Below are 23990 nucleotides of genomic sequence, written 5' to 3'. Positions count from 1 at the left end.
TAAGCAAGCCTATGGTTTATATGATTTAGGAAATTCCTAAATCTAGAAAAAATAATGGTTAGTATTTAGTGACCATATCACATGTACCAGGAACAATTCTAAGTGCTTATATGTGTCAACTCATTTACTCCTTTAACAACCAGATGACATCTGTATTATTATCATTCTCCTCTTACAGATGTGTAAACTGAAGCACAGAGAACTGAGTAGCTTGCTCATGGAATGTTAGAGACAGGATTTGAATACAGGCACTATGGATCCAGAGCCCACATTTTTAACTACTCTGTATGGCATTAAGGTTTTATTTTCCAAGTGTATTTGTCCTATATGGCCAGAAATGTGTTGCATATAAGCTTTGAAAAAGTATCCAGGTTGTTTTTAGTTTTGATTTATGACTGCAGTATAAAAATACTATCCTTGAAGAACCAAGGTTAAACAAGGTATTAACCTTGCAGTGTATCGTGTGCACCATTGTCCTCGGGTAACTCTTTTAACATCTTTCTTCACATTCCCAGAACTGCCAATAAGTGCTGGGTAATCTAGGACAAGTTGGATGACTCCCACCTAAGTTGTTTTGTTGACTATCAGATTTTAACTAAATTAATCTGTGGCCTGTTTTCAGAAATGAAATTCTGTAGTAATCCCAAAGTAGAAAATAGATTCCTAACCCCTCTTTCCCTTTGAAAATCATTGTATTTACCAATCATTTATTTATCAGTGTTTCACAGGCCAGTGATCAACACAAAATTAATTCAGTCTTAAGAAGAGTCAACCTGGGAACAAATAAGAATTATGGCAGTTAGTCTCAGGGCCCAGTTTCTTGAGATTACTGATGCATTCTCTCTGTGATGTTATTCATTACCTAAGAGGAATTTTGAACATTTTGCTGGTTGCTAAAAATTTCAAATGGATGAGAATTTTTAGGACTTTGCCATTTATATGTTATATGGATAGCACATATAGGTATCTTATTCCTTCTTCATCCCTAACATAGAGAACTATGAGAAACAACAAAAACAGAAATCCAATAGAAATGGGCATTAAATGTGCTGTGGGCAAAGGGAGCAGAAGTCACTTCTGGAAATGTTCTATATCTGCTAATATATATTGGTCTCATTTATAAGTGCTGGTAAGGTTTTTTTTTAAGTCAAACATAATTTGTGAGTAATGTAATGTGTAGCAGGAATTAATTCAAGAGAAAGCATTGACTACTTTCTACTATCAAACACATGTGAGATGATGCAAGAAAATAAAAAATGAATAAAACTCTGTTCTCAAGGAATTCACATTTTTAGTGGGAGGACACCCCCACATATAGATCAATAGCGATGAGTGCTCTAGAACTGTGGTCAGATAAGTACCATGAGGACACAGAGGCAGGGCCCCTTGCTTTGAAGGGGCTGGCCCTAGGTTTAGTATTTGGCTGTGGCCATCTTGAGATTATTAATAATTTTTAAAATGTGATAAAATACACATAAAATTTGCCAGCTTAACCACTTTTAAGTGTGCATGCAGTTCAGTCGTGTTACGTGTATTCACATTCTTGTGCAACCATCACTGTCATCCATCTCTAGAATACTTTTCGTCTTGCAAAACTGAAACTCTATCCCCAGTAAACAACCCCCAGCCACTGGCAACCACCATTCTACTTTGTCTCTATGAATTTGACTACCCTAGATAGCTCATATAAGTGGAGTGATGTAATATTTGTCCTTTTGAGACTGACTTATTTCACTCAGCATAATGTCCTCAAGCAAATGTTTTAGCATGTGATAAAATGTCACTCCCTTTTAAGGCTGAATAATATTCTGTTGTATGTATTTACCACATTGTGTTTATCCATTCATCCAGCCATGTGATAGGAGATGCTTCCACCTTTTGGCCACCGTTGAATAATGCTATTATGAATGTGGATGGACAGATATCTCTTTGAGGCTAAGGTTATTAATAATTTTTGAGCAGGGAGCCCGTGCTTTCATTTTGCACTGAGATCCACTATTTACATAGCCAGTCATGTGTGGGGGAGCTGAATGAGTGTGAGCTGGAGCTCCAAGGAAGAGTCGGATTGGCCAAGCAGAGGAGCAGGATGAGGGCTCTATTCAGAGGGTATAGGGTGGACCTGACCCAGAGGGAGGAAATCCAGATGTGCTGAAGGACAGTGGAGACACACACCAAAGACAAGTTGATGAACCTTTGCTCCAAGATCAGTTTTCAGTCCTAATTAGTCACAAAAGTTGATGATGACATTATTCAGCCTTAAAAAGGAAGGAAACCATTACATGCTACAGTATGGATGAACTTGAAGACAATGTGCTAAGTGAAATAAGCCGGTCACAAAAGGATAAATACTGTATGATTCCACTTATCCAAGGTACCTGGAGTAGTCAAACTCATAGAGACAGAAAGTTAGAATGGTGGTTGCTAGGGGCTGGGGTAGGAAGGGATGGGGAGTTGTTTAATGAGGACAGAGTTTGTTTTGCAAGATGAAAAGCATACTGGAGAAGGGTGGTAGCATTGGTTGCACAACAGTATGGAAGCATTTAGTGCCACTGAATTGTATCCTTAAAAATGGTTAAAATGGTAAATTTTTGTGTATTCTACCACAGTTAACAAAGAAAAAAAGTTGATGATGAGTGTTTTCATGTTAGTAGTCCATATGCTGTTGCACATTCTTCCAGGGCCTAAATGGTTGGGGGAGGGGGAGTTTACTATGTCAATGGATGTGAAGACTACTGTGAATCCATCTAACTGTATCTCTGATATTCATTCAAATTTTTGTCTGTTCTTGCAGCCTCTACAAGAATTTTTATTCATAGAGGGCAAACACTTTTTGTTAATATAAAAATGCCGTTCTTTTATCTGTGTTGTTCATTGAAGAAGAGACGAATGATGGAGTAATCTGTTAGAATCAGAACCTTTAGATAACTTTCAGTCATCTGTTTTCTAAAGATATTATATTTTAAATACATTAATTTTTATAAGGGGTCATTTTCATTCTCATAACTAATGTTCATTGTCCACAGCCAGCTAATACGCATTATCTAGAACTAGCTAATACTTATTGTCTATTATTATGTAAAATAATAAATAATTACAGATTTTTTTCCCTGAGTTTCAGATGGGTATGTTTCATGACCTCGAGGAAGCTCATTTCCCTATTCTTTGTAAGCGTTTGCTGGCCAGTAAGTTTGCTCCCTCATCTAGTTTCCACATGTGTGCATCAGTTTTATGATTCATTTATCATTTGGCTTACATTTGAGGGATTACCGTGTTCTAGGCACTGTTCTAGCCACTAAAGATATATCAGTGCACAAAAGAGAAAAACGAAGAATCCCTGCCTCATGGAGCTTTTATTCAGAGGAGAGATGGACATTAAACCAAATAAGTGTGCCAAGAGTGTAGCAGAAGGTGAAATGCGACCTGGAGGAAAAAAATTAAAGCTGGGGCAGGAGTCTGATGATAACTTCTTGATATGGTGCTACAGGCGTGTGAGTTAAAGTGGAACCTCTGCCCATCGGTATTTCAGTGTGGAATCTTGCAGCTGTTTCTTTTCTTACTGGACCCTTCCCTGATTCCCTACCCTGCAGTCACACCCCTGAACTGGGATGTACCACAGGGTCATCATCTCCCTCACTCCATGGAGACTTATTTTGAGGTTTCTTTTCATTATTCTCATATCCCAGCCCTCTAGCTTCTTACATAGTACTCTATTGTATTGTGTAATTGTATAATGGGCATGATAAACACATGTCTGATATATTTTAAAAATTAGGGAAGGAACATATTCTGTGTATTTCTGATGCCCTTATTTTTAGAGCTATCCAACTTCTAGGTTTGCCTTTCTTTTTAAAGACATCACCCTAAACACATTCTCAGGTTTTTCACCCACCATATTGTTTAGCACAACCAAGCATAGCATGATGGGACCTAGTCCGTATTTATCACAAAGTGTCCTTCTCCGTCTTTTTAATATCAAAATCTCGAAGCCAGGGTTCAGGAATACAGAAACTGCCATCTGCTCGTCACAGACAACTAAATGGAAAATAAGTAGATATGTTACAATAATGCCATCTTGAATTTATATAGTGACTCTGTGGGTGTTAAGCTATTTGCAGCATTTCTTGTATTTTATTTAGCAGAGAGAATAAACAGGTTGCTATAAGTCAGACAGTGAAGAACAGGCAGTATAGTGTTGGAACAGCACAAGCTTTGGAATTGCATGCTTTGGAGCAAGACCTAGTTTTGAATAGAGTTGGCGATTTCTGTGTAGCCTTCTGAGCTTCAGTTTTGAGCTTCAGTTGCCTTATCTATAAAGTGGGGATAAAATGAGGGGTGTGTGTGTGTGTGTGTGTTTCAAGCTTTGTCATTAAGTAGACAACTTCATAAATGTTAATCTCTTTTGGTCTTCTCTTTAGAAATAAGCACTTCCTTGATTTACCTGCCTTGCTAGGTGGAGTGCTTCCTTGCCTTATTTATCTTTGGCTACAGCATAGTTCCTGGGCTGGAGATTTTTTGGTAAAGCTGCATTTTTTAAAAAACTAATGTTAAGCTTAACTTTGAAAATATTTTTTAATGAAAATGTTCCTTATTTCTTTTCTTTTTTAGAGAGAAAGAGAGAACGTGCATGAGTCGGGCGTGGGGGGAGGGGCAGAGAGAATTTAGCCCAACAAGGGGCTTGCTATGGGGCTGGATCTCACAACACTGAGATCATGACCTGAGCCAAAATCAAGAGTCAGATGCTTAACCAACTGAGCCACCAAGGTGCTCTGATGTTCCTTATTTTTGGCTTGGTGGTGGTCTTCTCGGCAGGGGCTACACTGTCCTCCCTCACTCTCTCAGAGGTGTCCCCTTGAATCTTCTTGTTTTGGAAGAGCCATCAGATGATGGCCCTGTTACCTAGCATAGCAATGAGTTGAAAAGCCTTGATGGAGAGGCTTCTCCTTGATGTGGATGGCTCTATGGTCTGCTGCTCCTCATGAATGTCATTGTGCCCTCACAGCGGCCACACTGGCTTCCTGCCCAGAAAATAAATGGTCCTTTTCTCCCTCTTGCTCAGCCTGATAAGAGCACATTTGGCAGGAGCAGGCTGGAGAGAGAGGGTTTTGAAGAGACCAGACAATGGTGGTAGGAAGTAGGAGGCTCTAACGTCAGGAGGGTGGGGATGTCTCCAGTTCGCCCTCCCCTCCCCAAGTGCTATGTCTGTACTCAGTTTGCCCATGTCACCAAAAATAATGAGCTGGGGGAGATGGGAGCTGTCTTTTCAAATCTCATGTTCCATGAGTTGTGATGGATGGCATATGATCAGATCTTACTACCAATCATACTGTTCATCCCAAGAAACTTTCTGATCCATCTCTGTTTTTGGAATGGTCTGCATTCAAATACTTTAGGGAAATGGTACCCTATCTTCCTTTAAAGACACCTAGAAAGTGAGATTCCTCAATTTCCCATAGTCTTCCAATCCCATAGGTCTTCAGTCATGTCCAACCCATGAGGCAGCCACATCTCCAAATGATGAAACTAACCTCAACTGTGATGAGCATTATTATGTCCAAACATTATGGCTCCAAACTCTAGCTGTGATATGATAAAAAAAAAAACCACTGGGTCATCAGGTTTGGTATTTAAAAAAATCATGATAGAATACAAAGTGAATGTTTAGAAGTTACCTGGAAGACACCATGTGGAGAGTTGGCTGAGGATTGAAATAGAAGATGAGCCTTTACTGGTTTGGTTTGTTTTTTTAGAGGCAAAGCTAATACCAGCTTTGTGGCTTAAGATGAGCTAGGAAGAACAGAGGCCATGCTTCCAACATGGGAACTTCAGCATGACTCCAACAAAGCAGAAGTACGTCTGCTGATGAAGCATGTGGTCTTTTTAAGGAAGAGTCCCTCAAGTGAAAGCAACATTCCACCAATCAGAGACTAGCAGGGCTCAGTTTTAGGTACCCCCCCCTTTTTTTCCCCCAGAATACTCATTCTATTCCTGAATTCTCTGATGCACTCAGATGCACTTCTGAGATGGCAAAGCATTTTCTTGTTCTCTAAGTATATTCTTTCCCAAGGAGCAATGCTTTGTGTGTCTTATGGGAAAAACTACAGTTAGACTCTAATGCTTCCAAAGGATTTAAACAAGGTTTAGTTTCCCTGGAAACCAGGCTCTTTCTGATTGTTGTACACATTTTTCTTATGAGATCAGTTAGCACCTGAGTCTCTTGACAGTAAAGGCCACCTTGAAAATCAAAATACGGGTGGTGTTTTAAAGAACATTCTAGTTGTTTAAACAACTTACACAGTGTACAGCATTATGAATTTTTCATCTTGGCAACTGTCACAAGAGAAAGGGGTGTGTATGTGTGTAAGGTGATAGAAAAGAAAATCTGGGATTTATTAAAAGCTAAGGTTTTTAATAAGGTCTGAAGTCACTGAAGGTCAGAGCTGGCTCAGGCAGTTATCACTCTGTGCTGACGTTCCTGTGTTCGGATTACGGGGAGCATTACAGTAGAGTAGCTAATCTTTTGTGGCCAGTGCTGCTTGCCTGTGTTGATAAGTATGATTAACAACTTTAAAAGTCAAATACATTAGCAAATGCCTTATAGCCGCCAGGAATGCTCATGGCCACCCACACTTCACAGCAAAATGAAAAACAAGTTCAGGAGCCTAGGATTCCTGAACCTTTTAGATAAGTATGCCTCCAAGTTTGGTTTTGAAGTTGGTTTCAATCAAATCATGTAGAGCTGTTGTTAGAAAGCAGTCAGATATGAACAAAAAAAAAAAAAAATGAGGAATGTACTATTTAGTTTGGGAGGTTGTAAAATTATGATGTTGATTATAGTTTCAGAATCTACTTTAGGCCTGCTTTTTCCCTGAAATTTCAAAGTGAACTTTAAAAGAGATACTGGATTTTTTTTTTTTTTTCAGAAAATGCATTGCATAATCCAATTTTTGATGGTAATCCCGAATAAAAGTCAAAAGTCTAGGCTGCATACACACTGGATGAGGCAATGATAGGTGACATAATCTTCAAAATAGTGGAAGAAATTCAGTTTAGTTAAGTGCTCAGCCTGGCTTGCTGTGTGACCAGGGGCTTTGTTCCTCCCAACTGGGCTTCATTGTGGATGTCCATTAGCATCATAATTAAAGCAAGCCTCTGTGCTAAGTGTCATACAAAGGAATTCTGGACTTCTCTGCCCAGAATTAAAGATAACGCCATTGAAACTGGAAACCAGTATAAGATTTGATTTTACAGTTCAAGGGTCAGTAGATAGTCGGGGGTGAAAGGAGAGCTGGAGTAGGGAATTAGGGTAGACAATCCCGAAGAACAGCGGTGCCAGATTCCAAGAGGCAAATCCATTCTTGTCGAACTGTCATGAACACAGTGCATGAAATGGGCATCTCCCCAGCAGGTAGTTGATACTTTCTGCCTGGCTGTTGACTTTCTCTGGTCTGTAGCTGCTAAATGCCAGAACTTCACATACCTTCCCTACCACGAGAGAGCTAGAGTAGGTTTTGTTCCTTGGTAACAGAAACTGCAAGCCATCTAGCTCTCCAGAGCATCAGATTTGTAGGAAAGATGTCGATGTGATGGAGCTTCCTTTTTTTTTTTTTAACCTTTCATCATTTATCTCCTTCTGAGCCTATTGTGGACACAGTTACTCTTGCTCCATATGATTTTATTTTCTCTGTCTTTAATACAACTTCCCAATGCGCAGTTGACTTTTGCTGATGGAAATTTTCCCCCTATTTCTCTTTCTCTCTCTCTCTTCTTTTTTATAGGTAATGTAAGCCAGAAGGTTGTAACTTTTGGAATTTCACAAATACTGAAATAGAAATCCTATATATATGGTGGAACATCCACATAGATAACACAGTGCTGACATTTTGAAGCTGTATGTGATGTGGAATTAATTCCTATCATTTGAATTCCACGTACAGCGGTCATTACTCCTCCAGTTCATTTTGAGAGTCCTCATGGTGCAGATAACGCTCAGATTTTTCTTATGTAATCTTTTTAGATAAAGAAAGCTCAGAAAATCAGGGTCAATAATCCAAGCAGCCAAGCCCATTACCTTGACTTGCTTCAGAAGAATATATCAGAGGTGGGGGTAGGTAGCTTCACTCTAAAAACCCCATGGCTTCACAAAACTTTGCATTTTAAACCACATTTACTAAAAGCAAATTGACATTTTATAATTTTATAATTTGATAGTGAAAGGTAACATTCTTCTCCAGAAAAAGAAAGGAGATTAAATATAGTAAACGTTATGTGATAGATTGTTATACCTGTTTAGGAATGTTAAATGCTGGAAAAGGGATTTGTGGAGAGTTTGTTTTTAGAGCACAGTATAAACATGGACTTGTTTGGTTTTCAACATTACCTGGAATGTTTGCTACTCAAGTTGTGTTGGAGGAATACACAGCATCCTGAGAACCTGAAAACCACAAGTTGCAACTTGAAAATGGGCTCCATGACACTAGAGACTGTCGGAAGTCACAAAGGCTTTATTGTGCACACCGCACCTGCCCTGACGTGTCCATGGGACCCCTGCAGATGAGTACATGTCGCTGCTCGCTTATGCTCTCAGCGCATGTGCAGTGTGAGCAACCCAATATGCAAATCTGGAAATTTGACATTTCCATTGCCATAAGGAAGACTAACTCAACAGTAGAAGGTGGTATTTATTTTCTGCTTAAAATGGGGTAGAAAAGAGGCAGACATACTCCACATACCGGTGTGTATGCTAGAGGGACAGTCACCTGAAACAAGTCAAGGAATTGAATTCTACTCAATTAATTGTTCCATTTATGAGTTGGTGTAGTTACTCATTTATCCATCTATTCTACCGTGCCGCTCAGGATGTAAAACTATTAGAGAAGAACAGGAAGGACAGATCTCTCAGCATCAGGTGGACAAGTGACACACCGAGAAAGGCACTGGATGTTTCTGACTCCATTTTGGAGGCTTGCTACATGGTCTAGCCTCCCTGGTACCAGACTTTTGACTAAATAGTCTTGGGTTCCATTGGATTCCACTGGTAGCTTTATTTGTTCATTTGAAGATCCCCAAGACATATGGTTAAGTAAACAAAACAAGGCTTTGAATAATACATCTAATATGATTCTGTTTATATAAAAAGAATTACCTAGTGGGTGTTCAACATGGGTGTATATGTACATATATGTGTAGACATATATAGGTATGTTTTACTCATATAAAATATATGTATATATGTGTGTATGTATAGGTTATATATATATATGTATGTATGTATATATAAAGATATCTATATAAAGTTTGGAAGATAGACATGCAACTGTTAATAGTGATAACCTCTAGGGAGGGAAGCAGAATTAGGAGTTGTAAATAAAAATGGACTTTTGTTTGAATTTTTACAATGAGCGATATTTGGTGTAATTAAAATTATTTTAAAGAAAAATATTTTAAAAGTTGTTTTTAGTAGTTATTAAAATATGTTAGATAGTCTTTGATTTCTTTGTGAAAATAAAAAAATAATTTATTAAAAAATGAATGAACCCATCTTATAGGATGAGAACCGTATTTTCATATTTATAATTATATTCATAGCATAATACAAATAATGTGTAGTACCTTTCTGGGTTTTTTCTGATTCCTTTTTTGCCAAGAAATTGGCAAGTTTCTTAGAATCCAATATCTAAAGCAGATGTGACCAAAATAAACATCTTTGTCCTGGGCTCTTTGGTCAAGCAAACTTTGGAACTTCTGTTGATCTTCTTAAATGTCCTACAGGTTCCATGTCTCATGCTGCCTTTATTAGTAAATAAAATGATCACATTGGTCATGTACAACTGTTAGGTTCTTTTTGCTAGATAATAGTAGCCAAAGAAGAAATTTTGAAGCAAAGGAGGGTCATCCATTCTTCCCAAAACCTCATAAGCAAGTCCTATCAATAACCAAACGTAGGACCAGGTTCTGCCGGATATACAGACATTTCTTAAGCAAACAAACACCCCCACATGTACATCAGTTTGCATAACTTGTGTACAGGTTTAAGTCCCAGTGTTTTGCTTTCCTTTTAGATGCTTCAACCACAGCCTTGCCTAAAGAGTCAAGAGAGGCTTGAGGCAAGCACCTAGATTCCAAAAATAGGTTCTGTCACCTTGGTAGCTAGTATCAGACAAATGGAACTCTCCAGAAATCATGGCTACGTGAACTACAGTGATTACAGTGGTCATGGATACCTCTTAGGTCCTTTTATGTAGATAATGGTAGCCAAATAAGTACTTTTGGAGCTTAACAAGGTCATCTACTCTCCCCAGAACCTTACAACCAACCCATGTTGATAACACATCTAGGACTATTTCAGGATTTAGGCTGGGGCTTTCTCACCAGAGATCCAGGTAAAGGCCTTACCAGATTTTACACTGCAGTACTTTGAGCCAGTCCATATTTCTTGTGTACCTTAATTCCACCAAGCACACTAGTCAACGGTAACAATTTTCACCGGTTGATACCTCTTTTTGACACTGCGAATGCTAACGGGAGATTGTTGATGGAGAGCCGGTGCCAAAGAGCTGATATCAGCAAATTTTGAAGTGCAGACTCCTCTTTAGAATACCAGCTAGACTGTCTCAGACTCGGAATCCTTGATTAGATGCTAGCAGCACCTGGCTTATAGCTGAACCTAAGCAGCACATAACTTTGCACCATATATGCTCAAGTATTTTAGAGTAAATTACAGACGAGTGGTGCAATTACCTATTCTCACAGGGAGTTCTGTTTCTTGAATTGAGATTAATCATATTCAGCCCTATACGTGTAGCCGCAATCACCTATATTTTAAAATTCTAACTATGGAATGGTAAGTAACACATATTGAATGTTTATGCCAAGCTCCATTCCCAGCATTTTACACGTATTAACCCACTTAGTCTTCCTAACAACCCCAAGAGGAGTATTATTATTTTCCATTTAACAAAGAGGGATCTCAAGCAACTTGTCCAAACTCACGCAGCTTGTATCTGGCAGAGTCCAGATGAGAAGCCAGGTATTTGGAACATAAAAGGCAGTTTTTTCACTGCATTAAAGAAAGAGCGCACTCTTATCCATGAAGCCATACCTTTCTCACCAGCCACGAAGGATTGCTCTTAATTTGCTCGTGCACAGATTGCGTGCACGAGCCATATTGTCCACACGTTGTTACATCTGAGCCACGCTTGCCTTGATGTGCAGTGTTCCTCTGCGGGGTTCCGGGTTCCTTGGTATGTTTTCCTCTCTATGGAGCTGGCAAGAAACATCTAATAGTCAGGCCTGGCTCTCTGCAAAAAAGAGAAAATCCCCAAGGAGCCTCTTGGATCCTTCCTGCAGTGCCCTGTCAAACCACACGTGGCTGCTCCCGACCCCAGGGTTTGCTGTGCAATTTTTTCACCCCTTCTCTGAGGCTGGACTCTACCTTTTCTCTTTTTTAAGATGTTTTATCTCTGCAGAGAATGAGCTTCCATATATAAACCTCCAGGGCTATAAGCCTGGTTTCTGCTGTCCCAGGGCTGATGAGAAGAAAGGGGATTGGGGGGCCTGAACTACACAATTTGTGAAATATCACTTAATCTAGCCCTTCACCTTTGCCTTACTCTGTAACGGGGTCCCTGAGTTTAGAGCCTATCCTCTGACATTTCCATAAGCAATATATCTTACCCCTTTTCCAGGTGTTGAGGAGAGAATGGAACCAAAGACTCAGATCTAGCTGCTCCTTAAACAAACGGAGCCAATCCACTGTATGTAGGCCCTCCCTTTCCTTGAATCTTTTATTAAACCTTTCTCCTCTTTGTTAGCCCTAAGTTAGCTTTGTAAGCACTTAGCTTTGCTCTCCTCTCTGCCAAGCACTACCATTTCTTCATCTGGTTCCAGTTTCTTGTTTTTTTTTTTTAATCATTTTAGTTTTTTTTAAATCACAAGTGTACTCTTTAGTCCACATTCCCTATTTCCCCCATCCCCCCACCACCTCCCCTTTTGTAACCATTGTTTTGTTCTATGTAGTTAAGAGTCTGTTTCTTGGTTTGTCTCTCTCTCTCTTTTTTCCCCTTTGCTCATTTGCTTTGTTTCTTAAATTACACATGTGAGTGAGATCATATGGTATTTGTCTTTCTCTGACTGACGTATTTCGCTCAGCATCATACTCCACCTCCATCCATGTTGTTGCAAATAACAAGATTTCATTCTTTTTTATGACTGGATAATATTCCATTGTATATATATACCACATCTTCTTTACCCATTCATCAGTCAATGGACACTTGGGCCGCTTCCAAGTTTGGTTATTGTAGATAATGCTGTAATAAACATAGGGGTGCATGTATCCCTTTGAATTAGTGTTTTTGTATCTTGGGGGTAAATACCCAGTAGCATGATTCCTGGATTGTAGGGTAGTTCTATTTTTAATTTGTTGAGGAACCTCCGTACTGTTTTCCACAATGGCTGCACCAATTTGCATTCCCACCAACAGGGCAAAAGGATTCCTTTTTCTCCACATCGTCACCAACGCTTGTTGTTTCCTGTGTTTTTGACTTTAACCATTCTGACAGGTGTGAAGTGATATCTCATTGTGGTTTTGATTTGCATTTCAGTATATCAGTCCCAATTATTATTGCAGTGCTTGGTTTATGAATTTGCACTGCACTTAAACCTGGGTGTAGATGTGGCTTGTGATATAGAACTGACTTCTTATGCTCAGAGTTTCATAAAAATGGGAAGCTTCAGATGCCAGACCATTTGCTTTGCCATCTGGTATAATCCTGAAGAGTATTTTTGTCCCAAACATGGATGGTATTCCTTTTTCAGGTACTGATTTGCCCAGGCACATGGGTATTGGGCTTCTGACCATGAAAATGGTCAGGGCTCAGTTAGGCAGGCACCTTTGAGTTGGTGGTCATGGGCACCTTTGAGATGGTGGTCATGGGCAAAGCTGCCCATACATTTGGGTAGATTGTATAGTGAACAACTCTAGGTTGTCCTGGTTCTGGGGAAGCCAGGTGCCAATGTGGGAGTAGAATCTGAACCCGGAGGTCTCCTCCCAATGTTTATTCCACTCCCCAATATTTTCCTTCCTCTGCCATGGTTAAGCACTGGCAATCCAGTGCCTATCACCAGTACTCTACAATGGCTTTCTTGTAGCTGCATATCCATTTTAAATGGCTGTATAGTATTTCATTATATGACTGTACCATCATTTATTTGTAAGTTTGCTATTGGTGGGCATCATGGAGTTTTCAACCCTTTGCAATGACAAATAATGCTGAAATAAAAACTTGTATATGTTTGTACATTTGTCTGCAAATATCTCCAGGAAAAATTCCTCCAGGTAGGATTTTCTTTGACTCATCTCCCTTGACAATCATATCTAAGTGGTTGCCACTAGCCCCTTTCCTTTTTTTAACCTTCATCCTCCCAAGTTCGAGCCTTCATGACCTCTTGCTTAAATTATTGCAGTAGCCTCCTACATGGGTCAGTCTACCTACTGTCTCCTTTATAATCTGTCCTAAACATGGTTACTAGATCTCACTGCTCAGATTATGTTACACCTGTGTTCCAAAACCTCCCAGGGTTCATGATTGCTGATTGAACCCAGTATTAACCCCCCACACACCCCGCCCAGCACTCAAGGCCAAACCACAGAATATGGTTCCAGCCTGTCTTTGGAGTCTCATCCCCCATGTTTCCCCCACATTCCCTCTGCTTCAGCAGAATCAGATACCTTGCTATTTCCTGAGCTTGCCTTGCCTCCTGTCTCTTTCTGTGCCCTAGAGTTCATTTTTTTACTCTAAGTGTGTCCTTCTCTTACAAGTGTCCTCCCTCGTCTCTGCCTGTGCAAATCTTTCCCAAACTTTAATGCTACCACCCTAGTCATGTTTTCTGGATTCTCCCACTCCCCAAACTAGATGTGATCCTTCCCCTTCGAAGCCCAGCTGTGCTCTTTCTATCCCCTGCTGGCCTCAGATCCTGTTTTTGATTGTAATCTTTTGTGCTGCTGGAAACCAGTGGTAGCTGGAGAGCTGGAAGCATGCATCCTCTGACGCATCTAGTAGAGTGCCTTGTATAGATACGGTGTTAAAAATATATTTCTTAGCTTAGATCTTTGCAATTTGTAAGTTCACTTACCCCAAATTAGCATAGCCCTTCAGCTTGGGGGGAAGAGATCATACACCTGAAACCATGAATATCAAAGTAGATTACCTTTCCAGTGTGTTTAGTCAAAAACACAGAAACACATTGGCAGTAAGGTGGCATTCAGGGTAGGAACAGGAGCCCATCACATCTGCCTTTCCTTCTCCTGGGATCCACTGCTGCCCCTACATAGCCCACACGGAGTAGGGTCCCACTAGACTTGGAAAGGTGACTTCTTGCCAGCCACAGCAAGCAAGGACTGGCATCCCCATTTAGGAGGAATTTCCCCTAACAATCCATGTACTTTCATTAAGGGGATGTTTGCAAACATCCTGGTTCTTGACTCACACTCATTGTCAGCAGGATGACATTCTCAGGAGAGGAATTGGGAGGCGGGGGAGTTGCTAGGGGAAGCTAGAAAGTGGGATCAGGTCAGAGGTCCCCGAACAAAATCTCCTCTCCTTTCAGTGACCCGGAAAGCCCCCACCTCACATTTGAGGACACTAGAAGGACACACAGGTAGTCTCCCCCTTGAAGTACTCATTATCCACTTTCAAGCTCAGGCTTCTCATAATAATCTATACTCTCTCCCTTGGAGGGAGTAACTCTCACCTAGTTCAAGTTCTCATTCATTCACTTATTCAACAAATGCCAGTTGTGTATGACCCTGCCCTTAAGGGGCTTACGGACTAATGGCAGATGACAATTCCAGGATTCTTTTGCGAGGATGTGGAAAGAGAACCAAGGTTTCAGACTTTTACTCCTCAACCCCACTCTGACCTATGCTTACCACATTGTCTCTCTCACTGAAGAGTTCAAATATTCAAAGTCAGAGTTGCTGTTGTCCTCAGCCTGCACTTTATACCCTGCACATTATTCCTGGAATCCTTTTATCTCTAGTGCTTTTTATCACGGGCTGGTATTTATTTTGGTACCATCCTTTGCCAGATTAAATATTTATACTTATTTAATATTCTCTCTGTTGTTGAAAAGAACAATCCAAACGTTGAATAGTAACAATAAAGTACTTTATTGTCTTAATCTAATCCTTCAGTCACCTGGGAGGTCTCCAGAGCTTACTGTGTGCCTTTCCTGGTCAAGGACATTGTCCAAGGAACAAAACTGAGACTTGAATCCAGACCTGCTGATTCTGGATCCCAGTACAAGTCTTCAAATCCTTGTTTTGTTAAGACTCACAAAACGTGTTTGCTCTAAATGTCCAGCTTCTCTACCTGATAAGGTTTGATTACTGTTGACTGTGCAGAATACGTCACTCTAAAAATATATCCTCTGTCCTACTGATTTACAGAGAAGACTGGTGTCACATATTCACCTGTTCTACTCGGTAGAGTAGAGACAACCTTCTCTCAGCTCGAACCTGAAATGCATCTCGTATATTCTCTAGATTCACCAAGTTCATCGGGAGTATAAATACTAGCAAATCCTGTTGCTTAGGATATAATGTCATCTGAATAGGAATGATTACGTGTGGTTTAGGATAGAAATTATTTGGTAATGTACTATTTTGGCATTTTCTCCTCGGAATCGGTTTTCACAATTTTAATATGTTAAATATTATTCCATCGTGTGTATGTGTGTGGGTGTGTTTCAGTCATGGGCATCTTCTTTTGAGTCTCATTAGGCATGGAAAAGCATAAGCCTGCTTTAACCATGCTTCCTCTGGTCCTGGGAAGTTTTCAGTCTAACTTAAAATGGGGTTTGTTATATAACATACATGCTGGGCATTGGCGTGTGGGGAGGGGGGCCTAGGAGAGGATCGCCCCCTTGGTTTGTGACAGACTGGCAGCTTTTTCCTCTAGTTTGTGCCATAGCTGCAGAGCCAGATTTAAAAGAGAGGATTTATAGGAAATCCAGCTGTGAGTTTTCATTTTCTCTCTCAGAGCTGGAGGCGGGGCCAAAACCAACCTCAAACCAGGCACACCATTGATCAGGCTAGAATGATGTGGAAGAGTGTCACAGACAACAGCTAAGCACAGAGGAAATATTAGCTGGCAGAGATAACGAAGAGGAAACTCTCAGTGACAGATGTACCATCTGTCAGTTCCGGAGGAGCAGTTTTCAAGAAAACAGAAAATGAAATGAAGAAGAGAGTGGCTTTGTTTCAAAAGTACAGCCCAGCCTAAGGACATTTTTCAACAAAGTAAGTTTGTATTCCATAGGAAAGGAGGTGGTGGTGGGTAAGACAACAGTGACTTCCTATTTGCACCGTGAGTTGTGTTACCGATATATAAAGTTTTCTTTGTGGTGTATTTGATCATTAGAAGGACATTCTTTTAACAAGAACTTTCCTTAAAATTTAAAGCAGTGCCTCTCATGTCGACAACTCACTTGAAAAACATTTGAAAGCTACAATAAGATTGGTTTTACTTTTATTTAACCTCAGAAAATTGTCTTTATCTCAGTTAGACTATAGATATTGACATAAGACTTTTTTTTCCTTATTTTTTTGAAATAGGAGCAAAATTATTTGTTATCTTTCCTTAAAGGCAGTTTAGTGAGAAAAATGCCCATCTCTCAGATTTAAGGGGCTGGCAGAAAGTGCTGTCTATTGGATGTTTAATTCCATGGGTCAGTTAGGTAAATAGCCGTGAATACAACCTAGACTTCTACGTGCCTTCCAGATCATCGTATTGTGTTGACATCGTTTTTAAAGGAAGCTCTGCTTCTGGATCTTTTAGCTTGTCTTTCTTACAAAGCCTTCTACCCTTTTCCAGAACACAAGCTGCCCTATCAAACAGCCCTATTACTTATGGTTAGCGTGTTTTTTTTAAACATACTAGTTTTAAAACAAAGTTGGACTTGTGCTGTCTGTTGTTATGTGTTCCATCCAAGTGGTTTGCGTTTGATGCCCTGCATCTCATGTTATATTAAGCTGGGATTTGTGTAAGTCCAAAGGGATCTTAAAGAGTGATTTGGAATGATAAGCTTATGTGAACGATAGCAAAGTTTTGAGGAGGATCACAGGAGCCCCCCTGTTGGAAAAAGGCGATCCTCTTACGTTTTGCACAGGCAAGAGGGGACTTAGGGTGCATTGGCGTTAGCAGGCTGCCTAGTCCAAACCAGAAGCAGACACACTAGCTGTAAACTCGCCAAAGCAGAAACCACTCCGTGTTATGGCCCAATATGGATGTCAGAACTCTGTAGCATGTGTGGGAAAATGGCTGCAGTCCAACGTCTGGAATCATTTATCTTCTGGTAGAGTCTAGAAGACAACTGTTGTATGCGTTTTACAGAAATCCCCGCTGATTGATTTCATTTACATAGAGCAAGCACAGTGACTGATGGTGGGGACGACTGCAAGTGGGGGAGGAGTATTGATCTATTTCTGCCTTGCCTGACATCCTCGTCTCATTAGTGCTCTTGGCACCTCTGAATGAGATTGTGCCGCTACTGACGACCATATGGTTTCTACGGGGCCCTTTCCGCACGTTCCGTAATAAATGCCACGTTTATGTCTTTTCTTACTGAGGAAGTCATAAACTGAAGGTTGAGTGGTTTGTCCTGCTGTCTTTTTGGAGCTTAACCTGTTTCCTATGGTCTCGATTTGAAGAATGAGAAGCAGGAAAGTATTCAGAGGCAGGGTTCTCGGGGCAGCTTCAGCAGTCGTGGAGAGATGTACGCAGGATACGCTGAGAAATTCTGGAACATGCTCTCCTTGATGTTTAAACCCGTATCTGCATGTGAGGGTGTTAGCTGTGCCAGCCGGTGTATTCTGTGTGAGTTGAACTCACATGTGCTGACATACGCTGACATGTGTCAGGGTCGCGTCCAGATCTGTGTGTCAAACGTGTGAAAGAATATTTGCCAATTTCTGACAGTACCCATGTCAGATCTCATGAAGAATTTTTAATTTATTGCAGGGACCAAGATAAGAGTCAAAAGCTTTGGATTTCAGCCACTACCCTTCTGCCACCTCACTTGGTGACCTTGAGGAAGATAACTAACCTTTTAATAAATCTGTTTCGCTGCTTAAAATGTCTCCCAGAGACATTTTAAATGTCAGTCAGATATTTATAATGTGTCTTATGCTGCTAAATTTTAGTATTTATGTCATTTATGAAGTTGCCTTCATTTTCTCAGGCAGAACTACACTACACTAAAAAAGCCGAAAAACTCTGGGTCGCTAAAAACAAAGTTCAGTAATCTCATATAATAGTACTTTCGTTTGCAGAAGCCTACACTGAAAAGTACGTGCACCGGTCTTTTTTCTCTATGTGGAATTATCCTTTGATTTTCTCACCACAGTTCTGGCATTGTGGAATACCAGTCATCTCCTCAAACAGGTAGAAGTTTTAGAAGTTGGGTTACAGTTGGTGCAATACTGCTTTGATTTAGTATGATTAAATATATATAATATTTTAAATTTCCAATGTAAAGAAAATGGATGATAGTGCAAATTCAGGTACCTAATATTTTCTTTTACATTTGATATATCCATGTATGTCATATTGAAATAAATACATGCTAATATATATGCTTATCTTCATATGACACATATACGTATATATATATGCAAGAGAGAGAAAGAGAATCTTTCCAAATACTTCGATACAAGCAACAGTGTATAAAATATTACAAGTAAAAGAAAAGAGTCACTAGTGTATTTTCATTTTAAGTGATAAACGTGGTAGCAGCTTAGTATAATACAAAGGATATCAGAAGTCAAAAGTCAGACCTGCCAGTATCAGCTGCCATAGCACCCTGCTCCCAACAAAACCATCCCCAGGAGCACCATTTACTGAATTGTGGAGCATGGCTGTGTGACCTCGGGCCAGTCACTTAATTCTGCTGATTCAGAGTTCCTCTGTGGTGGTACGGGTAAGAATGTATACCAACAACATTAAGTTGTTGTTAGGTCACATGACATAAAAATGTACGTGATAGTGCTTTGAAAACTTTAAAGTCACTAATTGCTTCCTGAAATAGTCCCTTTTTTCCCCTGTCTTAATAAATCCTGCCCATGATTCAGAGGCTTCTCCTAACGCTTTTCTGATCTCCTTAAGGGTGTGTTTTTCTCCCTCTTTTGAATCCCTAGAGCCCTTTTTGGAAGGACTAACCAGTTTGCTAGTTATGTCCCTCCCCCTTCCCCTCAGTTTGACCCTGCTATTCCATGTGCTTTCACATCTCCACGCCCTGCTCATTTCAGTGCCCAGGCTCTACTAAATGTTTTCTCTATACTTTTTATCATTCTCTTCATCCTCCAAAGCTACCTAAAACATTACCAGTCTTCAAAGCCTTACCCACTATTTTTCCCCCATGGAGTCAAGGACCTTCTTCATTCATGGTTCCATAGGATAAACTTGTAATAAAGTTCTTGTCCTGTTCTACCAGGTTTTTATTTATATTTCTCTCTCCCTTGGTAGGCTTCTCAAAGACAGGCAAGGTGCCATGTTGCTTTGATTCCCTAGTGCTTACCCTAGTGTCTTAGAACTGACTGGTATTCAAGTCATGTTTGTTGAATGAATGAACAAGTCAATCTTTTCATACCTTTCTGAAAATTTTATCTTGTTTGTGGTATACTATAATCACATAACCTTTGGGACAGAATCCAGGTACCTATTTATTTATCTGGAATAATATGACCATTTTAGTGTATGTAATAGCATACAGACCAATTTAGAATGGGAACCTGAGGCTTCAATGACAGAAGCCCTATGTGTAATCACCAGTAAATAAGTGGTTACCCTACATAGTCATATCTGAGTCCTACTAATTATACTGAGGTAACTAAAGATTAAAACTATCAATCAACGGTCTCTGTTTGGAAAGATCCTTGATGTACCTGTGGCTAGATATGGTGGTTGTTGCTGTTGTTTTTAGATTTTATTTATTTTTCTTAGAGGAGACAGTGAGCAGGGGAAGGAGCAGAGGGAGAGGGATAAGCAGACTCCTCACTCAGCACGGAGCCCTATACGGGGCTTGATCTCACAACCCTGAGATCATGACCTGAGCCAAAATTAAGAGTTGGACGCTTAACCAACCGAGCCACCCAGGGGCCCTGCTAGGTAAGTTTTAAAAAGAAAATCTAAGCATTTTTCTGAGAAGCAGTTTGGCAGTATTTATCAAGACCCCCTGATCCAGTAATTCCCCTTCTAGGAAATTATCCTAAAGAAGTGGTAAAACAAAACAAAATAAAACAAAACAAAAGAATTAAGACAAAGCTCTCTGAACCAAGATGTTTAACATGATATTATTCATAAATAATATGAAAAATGGCAAATAAGTGACCAGCATTATTTTTAATAATCCAAATAAAGTTTTTAATAATCCAAAGGTTGCCTGATCAATTATACACTAATAACACTGACTTAAAGGCTGCCTTTTTTTAGATACTTTACAAAGAACCAGGGACATACCCAGAACACAATCAAGTTTAGCAACTTCATGCCAGGCTCCTAATTTTCTGCCCTCCCTTTTTTAAATTTAGAAAATGTTGAACATATGGTAACCTTTGAGGCCAACGTTTGAAAACTCTTTGAGGGAACAATAATCTTAGCATCAAGAGGGACCCAAGGGGCCTGTTTTACCTATTTCCATGAAAAAATAGACTTTCCCTGAGAGATGGAAATCTAACTGGTTTAGCTTTTCTCTTGAGTTAAGGTTAAAAACAGTTAAAAAGGGGAAACTTGAGTCTACTTGTGAAACGATTATGAAGAAAACTATGTAAATTGTGGAAGCTTTTTATAATCCCTTATTTAATCTCCTTTTACATGGAATAACTGGCGGAGGGAAAGCCATTTTACCATAATAGTTTCTGCAAGTTATATCAGGATAAACCACAGGAATACTGGAAATAATCTATCAAATCAGGGTCGTGTGGTTAGTTGAACACTGAACTGAGTTGGCTGCTCCACTGTGTTTACAACCTCATTGATAAATGGGTCAGGGCCCTCACCACTGAGATACACTATCCATCACCTACTTCTTTGTTCAAGAGGGGAAGTTTTCTTTTTTCAGTTCTTGGAATAGTACTTGAAATGTATCCCCACTAAAAGTGCCACTCCTTGACGCTCTCAGTAAAGAGACTGGAGCGAAGGACTGTCAGTGAGCGGGAGCACTTCCTCAGTACACCTGTCCATCTTGGCTTAAAAGGGTAGAGAAGCAGGTGCCTTCTTTAAAAGCCTTTCTCAATGGTCCTGTCTGGGATGCTGCAGAATAAGTCCCTTGCTTCAGAAAGTTCACTCTTTTTATGGTGAAGGAATGCCAAGTTCAAAAATGAATACAAACCCAGTAATGAATAGACAACTCAACGTAGCCCCAAGTGAGCTGCAATCAAGCCAACTTGCAATGTCAGTGCATCAGGCTGTGGGTAGAGGGAGCAAGAGAAAGTGGAGTCCTGAGGGGTTTATCCCACGGAAAACCTAAGTCTTCATAATTACGAAAGCTCCTTGAAGTGGCCTTGTTCTGCTGGGACTGTGGAAGCCTGAAGAGAAATGTCTTCACAGGGTGGGCATGGTAGCTTACACTTTGCCAGTGGCTTCCCCAAACAGAAATAGACAACACAAGGGTGAAGGTGGTCAGTTATGTAGCTTGAGCTGAGCCAAGCTGATTATCTGAGCTAGAAGTAAATGAGAGAGCAAGCTGCTAGCCGAAGGAGGACTCAAAATCCTCCAGCCCAGGTAGCCCTTACAGGATACCAAGGAAGAGTGTTAAGTGCTGTCAGCAAACCAGGGGGAAGGAGTTCAAGAGGTGCATGCCATTACCCTTGAATCTCTGCAGAGAGCCCTTGCAGGGGACCTATGGATTCTGCAGTCAGCAAAGGGCAAGAGGACCCTGTCTGAATTTGTTGCTCACCGGTCTAGAATTTAAACTGGCTCTACTGTCAGCAGAGATTGTGCTGTAAAAGCTTCTTGGAATTATTGGTTCTCTACTTTCCATAAGAAAACAATGATTCAGAACAATCTCCTGAGAACTACTGTTCTTTCCATATGTGCTTATTATCCTGCATACTGGACCGTTTGTACTGGGCCTGGCCAGTGAGTAGCTGTGTATATTACGGGGACAAGCCTGGGGAGGAGAAACCAGCAAGCAGACGAGACACAGTTTCTTAAATTAACGCTAGATTACTCCATGAAAAGCACCCTTATGTAACATAGATGCATCCTGACTGGCGTTCTTCAGGCCTCGCAAGCACTTGAATAAACCACAACACGGTTAAGCAACAATAGCGAGTGCTCAGTTTAAATAGAGCAGTTGTGTTTAGCTGAGGATCAAACTCCTAATTAAGTGACTTCTCTGTGCCAGGCATTCCAGCAGAGAGAAAGAAGATATCTATAACTTTAGAGCTTATTATTGAAGGCTCCTACTTTATGCTGGTTTAAGCTACGATTTTATTTTTCTTTTCAGTCCCACTGACATTCGCTTAATTGGTATTGGCGTATTACTTCTACAAAGGATCTAAATGCTTATTTTTTGACAATCCCCTTGTCTCAAAATCCACAGCTATGGTGATATCACATATTTCATTTCAACAAATGTGTGTCAGTCACTTACCATGTGCAAGGAACTGCGAAAAGGTGTAAACCTATGATGCCTGTTCAGGGATGGTATGGTCCCATCTTGGGGGCAGGTACAGATACAACTCAAGGGGGAGTAACTTCTGTACTAGCATGTGGTGCTGTGCTTTGGAACACATGTCTAAAATCTCACTGGGAGAATGATATAGCTCCATGGATGATAGGACATTTGAGTAGAGCCTGGAAACATCCATAGAGTTTAGTAGAGGGCAAAGTAGACAATGGATATTCTGAGACAAAAGAATGTATGTCTAAAAACACAAATTTTTAAAATGTTCAGTGTGTTCAGAATAAATGAGTGGTCCCCCAGTGTGACTAGACCGTAGAACGTATGGAGAGATGGCTGCATTGGGAGATGGGGCCTACATCTCTGAAGGCTCTTCATAAATTACATAATTACGTAAATTCATAAATTTATGAAATGTCATTTCATAAATTACACATAGATATTGATGGTTTAGGAGGAGAGTAGTGATTTTTAGGATGAATATTTTGGTAGAAGGGTGCATTGGAGAGGAAGCAATTATACCATTTATTTTAAAGATTTTATTTTTAAGTAATCTCTACACCCAACATGGGCCTCGAACACACGATCCTGAGATCAAGAGCTGCATGCTCCGCCGACTGAGCCAGCCAGGCGCTGCAGCAATGATACCATTTGTTGATCTATTGCAATAATCCATCCATCCACCTGTTCATTCGTTCGACAAATATTAATTGGGTACCTGCTGAGCACCAGACCCAATTTTAGGCAGTAGAGAAACATCAGTAAGCAAAACAAAGTTTTCTGCCTTCAGGGAGCTTACATTCTAGGGGGGAGGACCAATACTGAGCAACATAGATAAATAAACGGTGTTCATTTTAGTGACAATGGATGAAGACAATGAATAAAACAGGGAAAGGTGGTGTGACTGTGAGCCAGAGGGATTAACTTTGCGAAGAAGTATCTAGGGAAGGCTTCTTGGAGAAGTGACTCGAGTGAGGACTTGAAGTGAATGAGGGGTTCCCAGATGTCTGAGGCAAGAGTGTGTCCAAAAGAGGAAGCAGAAAAGGGAGAGGCTCTGTTGCAGGGTGAGCCTGGGGCGCTCATGAGTTGACTGTCCAGTTGAGGCAGGGCTGTGTAGAAGGAAGAGAGGAGCTATTTCAATGAAAGTATCCCCTCCCTGACTGGTGAGTTTGGTTAATAAGGAGTAAGACAACAATGACTTGGGGGGTTTTACACTGAATGACGTCGGTCCATGTATTTGGTGTTAAAACAGCTTTTGTAGGATGGTCTTGATCTCATCAAAGGAAGAGATGAGATCAGCTAAGAGT

The 23990-nt window shown here is 40.3% G+C and overlaps 1 protein-coding gene across 7 annotated transcripts in view; it reads left to right on the top strand.

Annotated features, from left to right (window-relative positions):
* The window catches only part of STARD13 (StAR related lipid transfer domain containing 13), a 468749-nt gene that overhangs the window by 363093 nt on the left and 81666 nt on the right, over positions 1–23990 (top strand). Inside the window, exon 1 of one of the 7 annotated variants that reach the window (XM_081814821.1) lies at positions 16041–16300. The exons of the other annotated variants lie outside the window; for them this stretch is intronic. The gene's annotated coding sequence lies outside the window, so the exon portion shown is untranslated. Of the gene's footprint in view, positions 1–16040; positions 16301–23990 lie in introns of those variants that run through there. 7 annotated transcript variants of the gene reach the window in all.

This window comes from Leptonychotes weddellii, chromosome 3 (genome assembly GCF_054177405.1).
Source record: "Leptonychotes weddellii isolate Sample4059 chromosome 3, ASM5417740v2, whole genome shotgun sequence".
In the NCBI taxonomy this organism is placed as follows: domain Eukaryota; kingdom Metazoa; phylum Chordata; class Mammalia; order Carnivora; family Phocidae; genus Leptonychotes; species Leptonychotes weddellii.
This window is presented reverse-complemented; position numbering and strand designations above follow the sequence as displayed.